Source organism: Amia ocellicauda (assembly GCF_036373705.1).
Source record: "Amia ocellicauda isolate fAmiCal2 chromosome 11 unlocalized genomic scaffold, fAmiCal2.hap1 SUPER_11_unloc_4, whole genome shotgun sequence".
Taxonomy (NCBI): Eukaryota; Metazoa; Chordata; class Actinopteri; order Amiiformes; family Amiidae; genus Amia; species Amia ocellicauda.
This window is the reverse complement of record NW_027102662.1, coordinates 141,943-161,205: the sequence shown is the minus strand read 5'-3', so window position 1 is coordinate 161,205 and position 19,263 is coordinate 141,943. Positions and strand designations below refer to the sequence as shown.

Below are 19,263 nucleotides of genomic sequence, written 5' to 3'. Positions count from 1 at the left end.
AGAAGGAACGTTTTACGAAGCCGAGTTACAAAAAATTATTGTGGGTAAAGACAGTGTATACAGAGTTGAAAAGATATTAGCTGAAAAAACCCAGAACCGGAAAAAATATGTGTTGATGAAATGGCTTGGATGGCCTGAAAAGTTCAATAGTTGGGTCCCGGAACAACAGGTTTGCGATATTCAATCCTTATAACAACATGCCCGCGGGTGTGTTGGGGGCATTACTTTCGATACTCAAGATCGAATCAGGAGGCTTCTACGTGACTCTACCCAGTAACGCCTCTCTCGATATATACCCTAAAAATGAAATATTTGGAATTTGGAAAATCTATAGATCTAAGGGGGTCGTGGGAAGTGGGGTTGGCGGAAATACAGTATCCTTACACTTGGGCTGTTTTACAAGATAAGGATGCCACTTTCGCCATTTTTGATGATGTAAAAAAGAGTCAATGGACATTCACGATACAAGGAGGTTATTATGACAATGTGGATAAAATATTAGATGAGATGCATAAACAGTTCTCAGAAGGCACCCCCAACATCAAGCTATATTACAACCCTATTAAAAACAGAGTGTACAAGGTGTCAAAACCAGGTATTAGCATTCAAACCAGCGGCCAACTGGGGCGTATATTAGGGTTCTATTCGGACACAGAGAGCAGGTTCTCAGAAGTGGTGTGGCGGCTTTTACACTCTTTATGTGTATACGGATATCATAACCCACCAGAGGGTCTGGGATAGTTATGTCCCCCTTTTGAGAAATGTACTTATTAAAGGTAAAAGCAATGACATGGTCACAATTACTTATGACAAACCACACTACGTACCAGTCTCAATGACCCACTTTGACAACATCACGATCGAAGTAAAATCGGATCAGAATATCAACGTACCCTTCCGCTTCGGTAAAGTTAATGTCAAACTACATTTTCGACCCCTGAAACAGTGTGTACATTATTAAAATGGCTACCTCGAGGGGTTATGTAGATCCTAGCGCCTATGTGGATTATTACAAGATGCAAGATGGAACGGCTTGCCCGGTTTTGTAGGAGCCCCCACAATGTATGGCGCCGGTCTAGGAGGACTCTTTCATGGTCTCTTTAGAATGGCCGTACCCCTGCTTAAGAGAGGCTTTGCTATAGCCAGACCCCACTTGAAATCAGCGGCTAAAAATATTGTTAGTGACGTGTTCACCAATGTTATGAACCGGGCAGCTAGCCATGAGCATCAGGAGGGTTCGGGTCTCATGGTAATGGCGAGGAGGGGGGGTAAAAGAAGAAACAGCATGTGTCCACCAGGGCGACGAAGATCCGTGGCTAACAAAAAACGAAGAATCTCTCATTCTCCAACATATCGTGGAAACACTCGGAGAAGGAAGCAGCACAAGAAAAAACCTGCAAAAAGAAAGTCTCAAAGAAAGAAAAATAGAGCCTCAGGATACATCTTTTAAACATGTCTTTTGTCAACAGTCTATCGGAAGAATGCGTCAAATCAGAACTGGATCTGTTTACAGTTCCATACACTCAAACGAGTATAGATAAGATCATATATGTAGAGATTCCCCCTCTTTCTGCAATTTCAGACACGGCCCCTCTGGAGTTTTTTATAGCTGGCAATGGCGAGGATTATATTGATTTGAATAACACATTTATTTTAATGAACTGTAAAGTGACTGATTAGGATGGCGATGCAATCGAGAATACGGCCATCGCTGGGGTCATCAATTACCCGGTGGCCACCATGTTTTCACAGGTGGATGTGACCCTGGGAGATCGGCTCATTAGTCAAAGCAGCAATACTTACCCCTATAGAGCCATGATGGAGTGTAAACTTAATTATAGTGAGGAGACCCTAAGCAAACAGTTCAGCCCCGGCCTTTTCTTCAAAGACATCTCGGAAGCTATGGACGACAAGGATCCAGAGGGACTCAATAAGGGTTTGCAAAAAAGAACGGCCTCTTCAACAGAAGGGAGGACCTTTGAGCTAATGGGGCATATCCATGCAGACATATTTTTCCAAGAAAAACTCATGCTCAACGGGGTAGACATTAAAATTAAAATGATCCGTAGTAAAAATGCTTTTTGTCTGATGACCCCTGATACGGAAAAATATAAACTGACCATATTATCGGCCTCGCTGTTTGTGAAAAAAGTGTCCGTCTCCCCGGCGGTTAAACTAGGACACGCGCAGGCGTTAATGACGGCAAACGCCGAGTACCCGATCGAAAGAGTCTATATGAAAGTCCACAGTATCCCCGCAGGGACACGGGTGATGAACCAGGAAAATCTGTTTCTAGGACAGCTCCCAAAACAGGTTATTATAGGTCTCGTGGATAATGATGCATTTACCGGGGTTTACAACAAGAACCCCTTTAACTTTAAACATAACGCGGAATTTATAGCGTTGTACGTCGATGGTGTGCAGGTTCCATCCAGACCTTTTCAACCTGACTTTGAAAACGGCAATGCGGTTCGTGAATATGACAGTCTAGTACTGGCTACGGGTCGCCATCTCAAGGATCAAACTCTGCTGATCGATCGCCGGGAATACTGCAGCGGTTACACCCTGTACGGTTTCAACCTGACCCCTGACGAAGAGTGTGGACAACATTTTTCACTGATGAAGACGGTCAATATGCGTTTGGAGATGCGTTTCAAGCAGCCTCTACCACGCACTGTAAATATGGTCGTGTATGCTGTGTTTGACAACATTATTGAGGTGAATCGGAGGAGAAACGTTCTGTATGATTATTATTAAAATGAACACCAGAGAGCTCAACCACAACATGAATGCCCTTGCCGGCTCACGGAAACTGTTTCAAGGAGTCTACGCCTGCGATCAGCTGCCTAAATTTAAGATCAAGAATTTACCTGCAATGTACATAATCAACACACACCCTAAAAATATGCCCGGAGAACATTGGCTGGCTATTTATCTAAGGGAGGACCACCGTGGAGAATTTTTTGATTCCTATGCAAACCCCCCGGATTTCAGACCTTTCCCTCGGAAGATCAATAACTTTCTGCTCAACAACTGTCAAGAAACCATTTACAGCGGTCGTCAAGTACAAAGTCTGCAGACCTTCACTTGTGGTCAACACTGTGTGTTTTTCTTATATCATAGATCTAAAGGAAGGTCATACCCCGATATTATGGCCTTGTACAGTGAGGATTTAGGCCAAAATGATAAAAAAGTGGCAGAGTTTGTCAGGACACTGTGGACCCCCCCTTATAACACAATGACTTACGACCCTAGCCAGCCATGTATACAGATGGGGTGTTCTTGTGAGGATTTTAAAAGATGTCATGCGTGTTAAGGTGAAAAAATAATGAAAACAGCCTTTGAATCATTAGTTTTGTTTTTATTCAACACAATTCTTATACAAAGCAGGGTTTATGGTATAAATAAATGAACAACATTTGAAAAAAAAAAAAAATTGTTTGTCGGGTCATTATTTACAGGGGAGACAAATAAAAACATGAGATTAATAAGCTTCCCAACGATGGATAGATCCTGAGGATGGTCGCTCAGCACGGTCAGAGTAATGAGATATCGGAGTCAGATCAGGCTCCACCTCTTTACACAGACGGATTTTTTGTCGCGTTTCCTGGTTAGGAACTGTTGATTGGGGCATGTTCAGACAGGCCATCGCCTGTAGGAAAGCATTCCAGCCTACAGGTCGGCGACTATCGGGTACCTTATTAGTGTTAGTGACACTCTTCAACAAATCAAACATGTGTGAACCTTTGATCAGTTGTCCTTTAAAAACAAATTCACCCTGTTCATTCCAAGCCGTTACCCGCGGTTTCTGAACCATTTTGTGCAGGATATATTCTGCATGTCTTTTGCTTCTGGCCGGCATGTTTCTCAAAACATCCGTTACAACATCTCCCTCTGAACTCTCAACAGGTTCGGTCACCGCAACATCTTTATCAACCGTACCCCCCGCATCAGCCCCAGAACCATTTTCTTGAGAGGCCATGGTTAAAGTTAAAATGTTTTGATCTTTTTCACCCTGTCTAACCAGACGGAGGTAGCGCTGTAACGTGTTGGTATACAACTGAGCTTTGGAATACTGATTTAAATCGGCCCTGGCCTGTATAGCTTTCATTTCAGAGTCCAGGTTGTTTTCGGCCGTTTGTCTAATGGGCTCTGGCCCGACAACATTTTTTCTCAGTTTCTCAAGCTGCTCCTGAGGGATCAAAAACATTTTCTGAGCATATTCCATTATTAACCCACTCTGGAAGCTAGAAGACTGGTTAGGAAAGGCACGGCTATGCTCAACAGCGGTCCTATAAAACCCCCGGTTTGATTAATCTTCTTTCTTTTTCTTTTAATAGAATACTTCTTATTAGCGATGATCTTGATAACCGCTTTTTGTTTTTTGAGTTTAGAATGTTGAGAAGTGGTTAGGGGTATATTACCGCGTAAGATGTTAAAAGCTATTTCACACAGGGTCTCGATCAAATCCGAGGGGGCCCCTGCCAGCACAGCTTTCCTATGGCGCGGGCTCCCCTCAAATAACATTTGCAAAAGTGGCAGATTTCTTTTAATCCGAACAGACATTCTTATGTATTTCCTTTACTTTAGCACATACACTGCCGGCCAATCGGGCGGGCACAAACCTGTTCTGAGGCGAAAGTCTTCTGGGGTTTGTGCTTTTAAGTCCGCAATCAAGTCCCCATAGGGTTTTTTGGTGGCATCCTCAAATGCCTCCAAAAAGAACTTGGTCTGGTTAGGGTACATTTGACGAGCCAAGACGGTGACCTGTAGTTTATCTCTGGGGTTTTTAAAAATAATTATATAATTGGCATATAAATTAATAGTGCGGCTTTTTTTACCTTGAAAAAATAGATTTTGAACTAAATAAATAATACTTAAATTCCTATGATGAGTGTACTTTGTGAAAGCTTTTTCCACTTCACTGTTGTCACCGGCCTGCTCCATCAGGTCATCAAGGATCACTAGATTAGTTTGACCGGGCGGGAACAAGTCATCGTCACACAACGAGGCGGGGAGACCTTGCACAAATTTCAGATTATTTTTTTTCGAAGCCAAATCATCGTAGAGAGGTTGCCAGCAAGAGTAACACCACACTATGTTGTCAAGAGCTTGGGACACGGTTGTGTCCACATCTTCTATGATGTTCTTTATAAGATAGCTCTTCCCCGAATTGGAGGGACAGGCTATAATACAGGAGAAAGGGTGTTGAAGTCTGTTATCAAAACCACCGCTAATATCCATAAGGCAGAGTGGTATAATCAGTCTTCAACACTCTTTTATTGTACACCACCCTGAACCGTTTGTTTAGTGATCTATCTTCCAACGTGTACCCCTTTTTATTTCGATAGATCTGATTTCCGGCTGTAATAATCTCACGAGGAGGCGCGTCTTTCTTGTTACAAAACTTTCTACCAGGGTCGTCAGAGACTTGATGTTAATGAGCTTGTTGTTACAATGGTTCAGAGTGAAACCCTTAACTTTCATACAGGTCTTACCCGCAGCCGTTCTGTAGGCAAAAGTCTTAGGACCCCCTGAAACAAACTCCTGAGGATCTAGTTCGCTCGTTAACTCCCCAAGGTAGTCCCCGAGGGGAGGGACCCAATCCCCTGGCCTGGTGACAAAGATTACAGAGTCAGTATCATGATAGAGCGTGCGTTCCTGCAACTGATCCATTAAGTTGTACAGTTCAAGCCGGGCGTAAGCCGTGGTAAAAACCGCTATGAAAACATTAACGTTCCCCTGTTTGGTGGGGAAATCTTTAGGGGCCCTCCACTGGACCTGTGCCACGTGGTCATTTAAGAATTGAAAGTGTGATACTGCATGTTGTTTGGAAAACATAAATTCTATAAACTGTTCAGGGGTTTTAATCAAGGTTGTGTTTAGACGGTAATTTCTTTCCCCAAACTTACCCCACAGACTGTTTAAAATCAGTTTGGACATTTGTCTCTTGGCGGGGTTTACAGTTATGTTCCCCGGCTCTAGACGGATCCCTTCCTTTTCAAAATATTGCTGAATGTATCGCTCTTTGGCCGCGGAGTCAACACACCATGAGGGATAGCCCGATGCCTCCTGTTTCCCTTTCAGATGGGTCATAATGTAATCAGCAAAAAGAGTATCAGATTTTTCAGAAAAATGCCAAACCTCAAACACCTTACCGACTCTGTAACCTTTCTCCACCGCCTTGTCAAGCTCAATGCTACACCAGACACCCGTCATCTTCATCACTGTGCAGACAAGAGGTAGTTTGATTTTCAGTTTCCACACACGTTCTACACAGAGGGAACATCAATTTTCCCGAACACCTGTAAGGCAACACGGGTAAGAACAGCTCGCGAGGAGGGTACATGGTGACTTTGATCAATCCAAAGTAATGTCCGATTTCGAGAAAGTCACGATAAACAATGGTTGGACGCCCCACCGGGTACATTTTGGTCTTGTTGACATAAGGGTACAGACTGGTGAAATCATAGTAATCTACTCTCTCACCCTCCTTTACCTCATAATGTAAACAGAGGGCATTGGTACGACCCCCAAATAACGCATCCCGGGGCTCTAGACATTCAGGAAAGTCCAAGGTTTCCATAAACCGTTGTACCCCCGCATCCTGTTGCTTCAGGGTCGTCCACTCGTGTTCCCAAATCACCAGCACGTTCAAACCATAGGTGTTTTTTAAAGTTTCAATTCGTTCCTGGAAATCATAGTAGATATCACCGCAGAGTTTTTGTGTTTCGGGGTTAAAGGTGTTTGGGTCGAAGCACTGAGGACAGCCATGGTAAATACAACCAGCAAACTCATAAGCGGTACGCCGCCCGAACACGTCGCTAAAACCGTCTAAGTAGTAAGGCCCCATTTTGACTTCCCCTTGATTTAAAGCATGTCTGATGAATATGTTATCCCGGGCACTCAGGTATTCCAGCCACTGTATGGAGACAGTCGAAAAGTTCTTTTGTCTAGCACGATAGTTGTCAGAAGTGGTGACCGCTATAGTGTTTTTCTGCAAGAAATTGGACCGATACATTTTCATGCAGAGAGACACTATGGTCACACTTTGCAAAGGGTCGAGACCCGATGTGTTGATAACCTCGGCGCAGAAACGCACACAGGCTTCTTTAAGGATCACCACATCATTTTAACAATAAGCGGCCATCTCTTCTCGGAAATCAAAAACACCTCACTTAACCGTATTGTACCATTTAAAGAATTCCTCCCTCTCATGAGACATCATAGTATCAACCCCATAATAAGAGGCGGGCGGGTAGGACCCTCGATAATTTTGAGTGTCCTTAGTATTAAAAAAATGGCAGAACCAACCTTTCTTCTGAGCCTCAAAACCCAGAGCCTTAGGCAAAGCGCTCAATTTCATGGGGAGGAAATTTAACGAGTCTATGTAACGTTAGTTGAAAGCTTCGTCGGTGAAACACATGATCTTGCTACCCTGAGCTACTTTTTTTGGGGTCACCCCATTTTCCACCAGATACTTCATCAAAATGTAAGAATCATAACCCTTAGCATTGTGGGCAATAAATGTGTAATTGAGGTATTTTGGACCGCGATACCGCGTAAAGAAATCCCTGACACAACTCTCACCGCTAGCTGACCACTCACGATCCAACATGTCAATACAGTGTATATAATTAGCAACGTGGACCCCGTTTTCTTGCCGGCATTCAAAAGCAAAAAAGACATACCGGTTGTGCGGCGGCTCCTTTTTAACCGGCTGAATAAAGCACTGGTGTTCGGACCCCGGGGTTAAATCAGCATTACAGATCCTGCATCTCGGCTCCAGACATTTGTGTGGTTTAACCTCATGAAAACGGTACTGGAGGCAACACTGCGGGCAATATTTAGTTTGATCACAATAACTCAGTTTTTTAACCCCCTCAGCAGCGGCCCTCTGTACCTTATGCTCGGAAAAACAGAACGCTGAGAGACAAATCCTTAAGCAATCTTTACATCGGATGGTAGGGGCCAAACCCTTATGACATTGCGGATTGAAACAGACGTTACAGTAACCGTCACAGCGGTGCTTAAGCTTATCATTGAAGGCCTTATAACACCAATGACAAACATACGAACAACCCAAAAAAGCCGTCAAACTCTTTATTCCAAATTAATGTCTATCACCTAGGAAGAGAAACAGTGTCTGTGTATGGGTTTCAGGATGTGTCTGAAATTTAACAAATACTTCCTTTACCTCACAACGGTACCACACAACAATTTTTAAAGACAACAACTCCTCAAACTTGGTAATGTCTGAAAAGGCAACCATCTGTTGAGAGTTTAAGCCGGCCCTCTGATGAAGCATTAAAGCCTCTTGCAGAGCTTGGGGTTCAGGCATGTCGGGGGTGAGTAGTTTTATTAAACTGTAAGCAAAACAGAGCTTATTGTCCCCACTGGAACTCACCACTAATTGCCTGAGCTTGGTCCTAATTATGTCGTTCTTCAAGCATTTCGACAGTCTTCTAAGCGCCCCACCCTCAGGGTTACGAACCACATTCATTACCAGAGACAGACTTTCATCAGCTAAGATGGCTGCGTTACTTTGCAATAACGCTTCGATTTTAGCCAGACATCTAAATTATCTCCACTCAGCATTGCAGATAGGTTGCTAAACAAAGCATCCCCTCTGAGTTCTAACTGTACAACATCTCGAGGTCTGAACCTGTTCAAGCATTTTCTGCAAGGCCTCGTGTATGTTGACAAATATTTCTGCATAATTGTCACAATTTAAAAGTTCTGCAAAAGTAAAACGCTGAATCATTTCAAAATTGTTATAGGCCGGTCTATCTATAATCACGGGATCACTGGTACTCTTGGACACATCATCATTTTGAACAAAGCCTTCACCCCCTACATTCTCACAGAGCATGTCCTCCACAGCCTTATCAGTCTCAGAACCCTCCACATTCCGAACACCCCCACTGCTGACATCTACAAAACCCCCTTTTTGAGGAGGCTCATTTAAAGCCTGTAAAAGTCCTTCAAAGATATCCAACCGGTTAATGTCAAGACCCTCCTTTATAGTGATGGCTGCTTCTGCCGCCATCCTGTGTTCTAATTGTTTCAAATCATTTATAATAGGGGCAGAATTTGGTCGGGGTAGCTCCTCCAAAGACTCCACCATTTCAAACAAATCGGGGTGAACTAGGGGGTGAACCTCTATAAGCGCTACCGGTGGGAGGTGGTTATTTAGATCATTGACCATCTGTAACAGGTCGGGGTTCACAGGTAAGTCTGTTAATTCACATTCTATCGGTGGTAATTGGGGGTTATTTAAATCATTTATCATTTGTAATAGTTCCAGGTTCATTGGGACATCAGAGGAGTTCACAACAGGGCCGGGGATGTTCTCTCGGGAAGGTCTTTTTGGGGCCCTAGCTTGTTCATAATCCTTTAGTTTGTGAGTTCTTTTACCAAGTCAGGACATTTTTTAATTTATTTTTTATTTTTCCAACAACCCACAATAGTAAGGCGTTTTGTGTCTATTAAAACATTAAATACGGTACAATTCGTTAGTAAGGGTATTAATAAGGGTGTTTTGGCTCTCTATCACCAGGTTTTGCCCCACTAACACAAGTCTTTGATTTTGTAACAAAGTATGTAGCAACTCATGCCGACCTTCAGGAAGTAGCTCCGGGGGCTGGTGGCCTGGCTCAGCTTCAAAGGATGGTCGCTCCGGTAAATCTCGGTCGAAGGAGGCAGGGAGTGAGTGTATACTCATGGACAGAGACCAAGAAGGCCTTTGCGGTGACACCCTGGCCAAGCGCGGGGTTACTGTTTCGCGTTTCGGTAGCCAAGAAACGGGTCTGGGGGGACGATGTTGAAACTAGGCCGTCGTTGGGTGGTGTGTCAGCCCTGACTGACGGCGACCCCTGAGGTTGTTGGATGCCTGTATTTGTTCCGCCCGACAATGCGGCGGGCTGAATCTGGGGTGTTGAATTACCCCCAGAAGGCTGTGGCCTGAGTAGATGTTGGGGGGTCTCCAAGACCATCGTGGGGGATCCTCTCGGTGATCTCACCGGGAAAGATGTTTGATCCCACTTAGACGGGGTAATTGTCCTCAATAGCTCATTCACAGAATGACTATCCCAAGAGTCTTGGGAAGAATAAAAATATACATTACATTTACATCTTTAAACGGCGACAGAAATCAAACTTAAAACAACATGTCCAGGACATTCAAAACCTTTAGCTTTTTTAGACCTTTGAAAATAGCCTTAGACATTCACTACAACGCCTTATTATTTACAGACAATATATTTATTAGGACTTGATAATAAATTTAAAACAGAGAAGCCGCTGTAAATAAACTGTTTCTTAAATGTTTCTTTAAAAACTGTAATATTGTTAATAAAACACACACACACACAACAACATTTCATTTTTAAACGAACCTTCCAAGTGTAAACGCTTCCTGATCCCGGGACTTCCTGTTTCACAAACGTTTTCACGATCTGTTTAAATATTAAATACAATGAACACCTTCAAGCCTTTTCCTACAACCACTTTAAAACAGAAGTATAATAGCGGGAGATAAGCCAAACAACTTACTAAACCCTTTCGGACGGCTTTACTTCCTAACCAGACGGTACGGCAATCGGTCATTTCTAAACACGTTCCCCAGAAACAAGCCTAGACCTGTCCGGACTTCTAAAGATCTTTCCCAGAACCCCCCGCCCTACAGGAAACGGTCACCCATCGCTTAAATATTAGCCCTCAACGGGCAAACAAAGCCCTTTTAAAAACATTAAAGTTTGAAAGATCTTACTTACCTCCACAGAATAATCGTTTCTTATGTTTTTCGGCTGGTTTAGCTTTTTGCACCGCTGTGAAGGTAAGAGACATGTTTAACCTTTAACCACACCGCTTTATAAAAAGCTTTAACCTCTTACAGGCTGCAGATATTTACTCACAGCTATCAGATACCGGGGCTGACGGCCTTTCAGATTCTTGAAAGGTTACGGTTCTCGAAGGTAAAACGAAACAAGCCCTCGATGTGGAAGGCCTTTCGTTGTCTCGAACCACGTTTCTTAATACTGTTAGACAGGATAATTTTTTAAAATTAACAAAACTGGACTCAAACATCTTACAGAAACGTTATACAAACAAACAGGGGTTTAGTTCTTACCCGGTCGGCAGACAGCCTGTCTAGGGACAACCACTTCTCTTGGTCGATCCTTGGAGACATTAATCACAGGCCTTTCGATAGTTTCTGTGTAATTAAAGAGACCGGCATTAATATATATTAAAACGTTTTCATAACTCTAATGAGCCGCTTCAAACCACACACACCCATGCATAAGAACCCATGAGCGCAAACACAAAAATCTTACCGTCGTTGTTCCAGATGATCTCCTCAGCGTTGGGAATTAACTCCTGTTGACTGGCTGAAAAATTATTTTACAGAACTTAAAACAGATGTTATAGCCTTATTTACAATACATGCACACAACACGCTCTGAGTCAATGAAAAGAATCTGAAGACTTGCCTAAAAACTCGTTTAAATCGAATCGCTGATGTTGTTTCCGGACATTGTTGATCTTTAGTCTTAAATCGAAAGGTCAGTATGAGTCTGTCGAGCTGAAGACCAGACCTTCATACTTATACTGATGGCCACATGCCGGATCTGCTTGTAAGGCATTGTTCTGGTCTGGCCTTTGTGCCGCCCTGTTACCAATTAACATATCAAAACCAACCAATAAAATGACACTGCATCAAATTTCAAATAGAAACCAAGATGGAGACGATCTCTCTCCTCTCTACTCTAAACTTTTATTAGAACCTTTTGGTCTCTCAAAAAAACATTTTTAAACATCAAGACCTATAGTCAACAACCACTAAGAATATTTCAGGCCTTTATAAGCACTAAAAAACAACCTGAGCCTAGAAAATAACTATAAAGATCAAAAATAACTAGCGCTTTTACAGTGATTTTTTTTTTTTTTTTATAGCGATGCTATGTTTGGTATTAAACAAGTCACAAACTACTCAGAACAGCGTTTATCCCCGCAAAAGATATATTTGGGTTTATTTTACAAAGCTTATAAATTATATAGGTTAAAAGTATTCTGAATGTTTTGATATCACACGCCATACCAACTGTTGTCTTCTACACCTTACGGTAGCAACAAATCTAACTACTGCTTTACTTTAACAATAATAATGACGGCGACCACGATGACAACAAGAACAACAACAACAAGAACAACAACAACAACATCATCATCATCATCATCATCAGATTTTAATTAAAAGTGGCTACACCAGCGTTTACAATTTCAACCTGTCGACGGACGGACGCTCTGAGTGCATCGATTGCGGGCACTCCAATGAAGAAAAGACACCCACCGCCTCCGGGGAACCACGAGGGCAAGAATGACGAAAAGGGCCAGCCCACAGTAGGCTGTTTCCGCCCGGTTTCGAACCGGGGACCTTTCGCGCGTTAGGCGAACGTGATAACCGCTACACTACGGAAACTGACACCGCTGCCTCTTGCTTCAAATGGTTACCGTTAAAGCCTGCTGGTAAAACGGGCTCAGGTGTTTCAGGTCGGCTAGGCTGTGAGATGGCGTCTGAAGTGCGGCGAAAGGATGCCATTTTCACTGACCTGTTTGGCATTGCTAAAGGGCACATCAGGACACTTCGGAAACTCTTTTAAAGGCAGGACGCCCTGCGCTCTGACAGTGCCTGCACTTAACCCAACAAGGTGATGCTGAATGGCTTGTTCAAACGTCTGGTGGTCTTCCTTCACCACCAGACTATCAGAGCTATTGTGCCTTCTACACCTTACGGTAGCAACAAATCTAACTACTGCTTTACTTTAACATTAATAATGACGGCGACTACGACGACAACAAGAATAACAACAACAACATCATCATCATCAGATTTTAATTAAAAGTGGCTACACCAGCGTTTACAATTTCAACCTGTCGATGGACGAACGCTCTGAGTGCACCGATTTCGGGACACTTCGGAAACTCTTTCAAAGGCAGGACGACCTGCGCTCTGACAGTGCCTGCGTTTAGCCCTACAAGGTGATGCTGAATGGCTTGTTCAAACGGCTGGTGGTCTTCCGTCACCACCAGACTATCAGAGCTATACTGCGCCTTCAACTACATAAGAGTAACAGCAATGTCGCCGATCCTGCTACGGTCGTATTGTAACGCAACAACATGTATCGATTTTAAAAGTGTCAGTTCCAGTGCCTCGCAAAGCTACCCTTCTGCGATCGTTTGTTCTCAAGGTCAGGATTTCTTGCCACTCCGAGGAAGAGAAAACGACGGCCGGCCTTGGGGCAGAGAGATGGCGACGGGTAACACGGCACTGGCACGCATGCACCGCGGGTTGTTTCCGCCCGGTTTCGAACCAGGGACCTTTCGCGTGTGAGGCGAACGTGATAGCCACTACACTACGGAAACCGACCCGTCCTGGTGTTTCAAATGGCTCCCATCGAAGCCGGCTGGTAAAACGCGCACAGGGGTTTCCCGTGGGCCAGCCTGTGAGATAAAGGTTTCTATTTTCACTGACCTATTTTGCATTGCTCAAGGGCACATCAGGACACTTTGGAAACTCTTTCAAAGGAAGAACGCCCTGAGCTATGACAAGACTTACACTTACCCCAACAAGGTGATGTTCAATGGCTTGTTCAAACAGCTGCTGCTCGTCTTGTGCCACCATCAGACAATCACAAAGCTATTGTGCCTTCTACACCATACGGTAGCAACAAATCTAACTACTGCTTTACTTTAACAATAATAATGACGGCGACCACGACGACAACAAGAAAAACAAGAACAACAACAACAACAAGAACAAGAACAACAACATCATCATCATCATCATCATATTTCAATTAAAAGTGGCTACACCAGCGTTTACAATTTCAACCTGTCGACGGACGGACGCTCTGAGTGCACCGATTTCGGGACACTTAGGAAACTCTATCAAAGGCAGGTCGCCCTGCGCTCTGACAGTGCCTGCACTTAGCCCAACAAGGTGATGCTGAATGGCTTGTTCAAACGGCTGGAGGTCCTCCGTCACCACCAGACTATCAGAGCTATACTGCGCCTTCGACTACATAAGAGTAACAGCAATGTCGCTGATCCTGCTACGGTCGTATTGTAACAGCTACAACATGTATCGATTTTAAAAGTGTGAGTTCCAGCGCCTCGCAAAGCTACCCTTCTGCGATCGTTTGTTCTCAAGGTCAGGATTTCTTGCCACTCCGAGGAAGAGAAAACGACGGCCGGCCTTGGGGCAGAGAGATGGCGACGGGTAACATGGCACTGTCACGCGTGCACCGCGGGTTGTTTCCGCCCGGTTTCGAACCGGGGACCTTTCGCGTGTGAGGCAAACGTGATAGCCACTACACTACGGAAAACGACCCGTCCTGGCGTTTCGAATGCCTCCCATCGAAGCAGGCTGATAAAACGCGCACAGGCGTTTCCCGTGGGCCAGCCTGTGAGATAAAGGTTTCTATTTTCACTGACCTATTTTGCATTGCTAAAGGGCACATCAGGACACTTCGGAAACTCTTTCAAAGGCAGGACGCCCTGCGCTCTGATAGTGCCTGCACTTAACCCAACAAGGTGATGCTGAATGGCTTGTTCAAACGGCTGGTGGTCTTCCGTCTCCACCAGACTATGAGAGCTATACTGCGCCTTCAACTACATAAGAGTAGATAGTAGGGTTTTTTGGGCGCGGCCTATTTTGTTATGACGTATGCCCTAAGCTTATTAATATTCCTACGTCATAATTGGGGGGCGTGATTTTAGGTAGAGTTATTTCCTTAATTATTCCTACGTCATATCCGTCAGAAAGTGTGCACCCATAAAACCCTGAACAACAAGGCCACCCATAAATACCCCCACCCCTCTGAAGGCAACGCCCCGAAACTCTCCTCTCTATTTAAGAACCCGCGCTTCTTTTAGGCAATACCTCTTTAATTCTCAGCTTCTGAAACATCCCGCTTCTTCAACATGTCCAGCGACATCAACATGAAACCCCGCAAGAAACAATCCCGGGCAAGGGTTCCTGTACTCACCAATTTGAAGATTGAACGCTCCTGGGTGTTGTTCTGGGGGGCTCGACGGGGTTACCGCTTTAAAAGGGATCCCAGCTATGTTGGAGTGGAGCTTCTTGCTTTGGGAGAGAAGGAGGGTACGTTGGAACCTTTTGAGACGGTAATTGAATACTCTTATGAGGACTGGTTGAAGGTGATGGCCTGGAGAGATCTGGGGCTTGTGGATAAGACTCTAGAAGGCTTGCAAGAGGGTCCAAGAGAATGCGAAATGGAGTCTCCGACTCAGGGTTTTGAAAGGTGTGAATGGGAAAGCTTGCAGAACTACGACAGACGACGTGTGGGGTTTTGGAGGGGGGTCTGACGGCTCAGGGGCTACTCTCTTCTAAGAGGGCGGTGTGTCGTGACGTAGTGAAGAGATAGGATAAAAGGTGCAACAATTCATTCATGGTTTAAAATTAAAGAGAATGTCTTACCCGAAAGCTGCGGACGTCGACAGGCTCTACAGGCCTCTTCAAACCCGGGATCACCCCTGGTTCTATTCCCCAGATTTTGTATACACTCTGGAACCCTTTGACTGTGGTTACTCTCCAAGACCTCAGACCCCGGTCCCTCAGGACGAAACAACATGCGGTGCGATGGATGTCCAAATGAGTCTCGGGGATCCCCAGCCTCTGGAGCTCATGGAGGGCCTTGATTTTGCCGAACTGTCTACCGTCTGTGCGTCTCAGGAGGGGGTCAGTCCAATGGATGGAGAAACACCCCACAAACCACCAGGCGACCCAATGAGCATCGGACTGTCCCGGGGGCGTGATGAAGACGCAGGATTTTTGCCCGGGGTATGTGACCAAGTAAGCAGAGTGGTTAAAAGCACCCTGGTGTATATTCTGAGTGCTCTCATCGACCGAGCTCTGAAAGAAGTCTGTCGGGGGTGTGAAGTGAATCACCCCAGTCAGTTGAGACACAGTTGTTTGTTTGAACCAGACCGTTACTATTTCCTGTTCTATTTCAACGTGTTTTACAGAAGACTGAACAAACCGTGGCTGAAACCGGCACTAATCAAGGCGCTCTCTTACTCCCACATACATGTCACTGTGGGACAAGTCCAGAAAATCATAGATGAGATTTTGCTGGAGCTGAAAAAGGAGCCGTTTATAATAGAGAAACTTGGGCAGCTGCTCAATGACCTGGATGAGCCGAGTAGAAAAACCGCTGGCAAGCTAAAAGCTTATTTCTTCCGTAAAGAAGTTAAAGCTGGGGGCAGCGACGAAGAATTCGACATCTACGCCACTGATTCAGACTCTGACCTGAACTAAGGGACTTTGAACATGGGGAATGTTCTGGACTGCTTCTGCAACTGGTTCTGTCATCAACACTCAGCAGCTAACCTGAGAGCGCTATTACACCATGTGCTTGACAGAAAAGTAGCCAACGCGAGCCTTTTCTCTACAGATTTAACCATCGATGAGGATCAACTTTCAAACCTGGAAAAGTGAATGGCTGCTGTAACAAAGACCGGGGGGTACGAACACTGGGATGAAGGGCTCAAGGGGGCCAAGAATGATATTAGGCCATTTCATCAACATCTGTATGACCTTTTACTGAGCATGTTTAATACACCTCTGTTTACTTTTAAAATAGGTCATATTGTTGTTTTATTTACATATGTAACTGAGGTGTGTGCCTACAAGATAAAGAAACAGGTATATTTGTTGATATAGATCAAGTAACCAATCATCTGATTTCTTTTTGTCTGGACCGTAGAAAAAATTGTTGTGTATGTTATACTTTTCTCAAATGTCTAAAAAGTGGTATCTGCTCTCCTGAAGTTGAATAAAAAACCTTGTATAAAAACTTTGCGCATAGTGTGGGTCTGTGTGGTTATTTGACAGAATGACTCGGCAAGCTCCCCAAATGCAGGAACTATACTACAACCCAGCCAAGATTGGGGGTTTGGCGGGTAAGAAGGGTTTTCAAAGAGGACTCGCTGAGGCCGGAGTGAAGGTTAATGATGTGGTTGTTTCAGAATGGTTACAGGAACAAGACGCCTATACCTTACATAAACCTCTCAGGATTAACTTTAAAAGAAACCGCGTATATGCAACTGACATAGATTCACAATGGCAAATGGATCTAGTCGATATGTCAAATTTATCAAAACATAACAATGGTCACAAATTGATGTTGATGTGTATCGATGTGTTATCAAAATATGCCTGGGCTCGCATTCTACATAATAAAACAGGTCGGGCGGTGACAAGGGCCTTTGAGGATATATTGTCCCAGGGTCGATGTCCTAAAAAACTGCAGACTGATAAAGGAAAAGAGTTTCTCAACAGAGAATTTCAGAATCTACTGAAGAGACACAAAATACATCATTTCACCACCGGTAATGAGCTTAGGGCATCGGTAGTGGAGAGGTTTAACCGCACCATAAAGACCAAAATGTGGAGATATTTTACAGCGGTCAACACGTTCAAGTATTTTGATAAAGTTCAAGATTTTATCGATGCTTACAACCAAGGGTATCACACCAGTATTAAAATGAAGCCTTTAGATGTTGATCAAAGTAATTCTTTTAAGGTCTATAAAAAATTATACCGACCATTTATTAAGAAGGGAAAAACTACTTATTAGTTCAACATCGGTGATGTGGTTCGCGTTTCAAAGCTAAGGAGTACTTTTGCCAAAGGTTATGAACAAACATTTTCTGACGAATATTTTACAGTTACCGAACAGTTGGGTAGAGACCCCCCCGTGTACCGGTTAAAAGACTATGACAGGGAGGATATAGAAGGAACGTTTTACGAAGCCGAGTTACAAAAAATTATTGTGGGTAAAGACAGTGTATACAGAGTTGAAAAGATATTAGCTGAAAAAACCCAGAACCGGAAAAAATATGTGTTGATGAAATGGCTTGGATGGCCTGAAAAGTTCAATAGTTGGGTCCCGGAACAACAGGTTTGCGATATTCAATCCTTATAACAACATGCCCGCGGGTGTGTTGGGGGCATTACTTTCGATTCTCAAGATGGAATCAGGAGGCTTCTACGTGACTCTACCCAGTAATGCCTCTCTCGATATATATCCTAAAAATGAAATATCCAGTTACACGGTACAATTTGGAAAATCTATAGATCTAAGGGGGTCGTGGGAAGTGGGGTTGGCGGAAATACAGTATCCTTACACTTGGGCTGTTTTACAAGATAAGGATGCCACCTTCGCCATTTTTGATGATGTTAAAAAGAGTCAATGGACATTCACGATACAAGGAGGTTATTATGACAATGTGGATAAAATATTAGATGAGATGCATAAACAGTTCTCAGAAGGCACCCCCAACATCAAGCTATATTACAACCCTATTAAAAACAGAGTGTACAAGGTGTCAAAACCAGGTATTAGCATTCAAACCAGCGGCCAACTGGGGCGTATATTTGGGTTCTATTCTGACACAGAGAGCAGGTTCTCAGAAGTGGTGGGGCGGCTTTTACACTCTTTATGTGTATACGGATATCATAACCCACCAGAGGGTCGGGGATAGTTATGTCCCCCTTTTGAGAAATGTACTTAATAAAGGTAAAAGCAATGACATGGTCACAATTACTTATGACAAACCACACTACGTACCAGTCTCAAAGACCCACTTTGACAACATCACGATCGAAGTAAAATCGGATCAGAATATCAACGTACCCTTCCGCTTCGGTAAAGTTAATGTCAAACTACATTTTCGACCCCTGAAACAGTTTGTACATTATTAAAATGGCTACCTCGAGGGGTTATGTAGATCCTAGCGCCTATGTGGATTATTACAAGATGCAAGATGGAACGGCTTGCCCGGTATTGTAGGAGCCCCCACAATGTATGGCGCCGGTCTAGGAGGACTCTTTCGTGGTCTCTTTAGAATGGCCATACCCCTGCTTAAGAGAGGCTTTGCTATAGCCAGACCCCACTTGAAATCAGCGGCTAAAAATATTGTTAGTGACGTGTTCACCAATGTTATGAACCGGGCAGCTAGCCATGAGCATCAGGAGGGTTCGGGTCTCATGGTAATGGCGAGGAGGGGGGTAAAAGAAGAAACAGCATGTGTCCACCAGGGGGCGACAAAGATCCGTGGCTAACAAAAAACGAAGAATCTCTCATTCTCCAACATATCGTGGAAACACTCGGAGAAGGAAGCAGCACAAGAAAAAACCTGCAAAAAGAAAGTCTCAAAGAAAGAAAAATAGAGCCT

At 44.0% G+C, this 19,263-nt stretch overlaps 2 non-coding genes across 2 annotated transcripts; both read right to left on the bottom strand.

The window, feature by feature from the left end:
* Positions 1–12,408: 12,408 nt before the first annotated feature.
* Positions 12,409–12,481, bottom strand: trnav-aac (transfer RNA valine (anticodon AAC)). Its single transcript has one exon. It is a non-coding gene; the product is annotated as a tRNA-Val (tRNA).
* Positions 12,482–13,352: 871 nt separating this feature from the next.
* Positions 13,353–13,425, bottom strand: trnav-cac (transfer RNA valine (anticodon CAC)). Its single transcript has one exon. It is a non-coding gene; the product is annotated as a tRNA-Val (tRNA).
* Between the last annotated feature and the right edge of the window lie 5,838 nt (positions 13,426–19,263).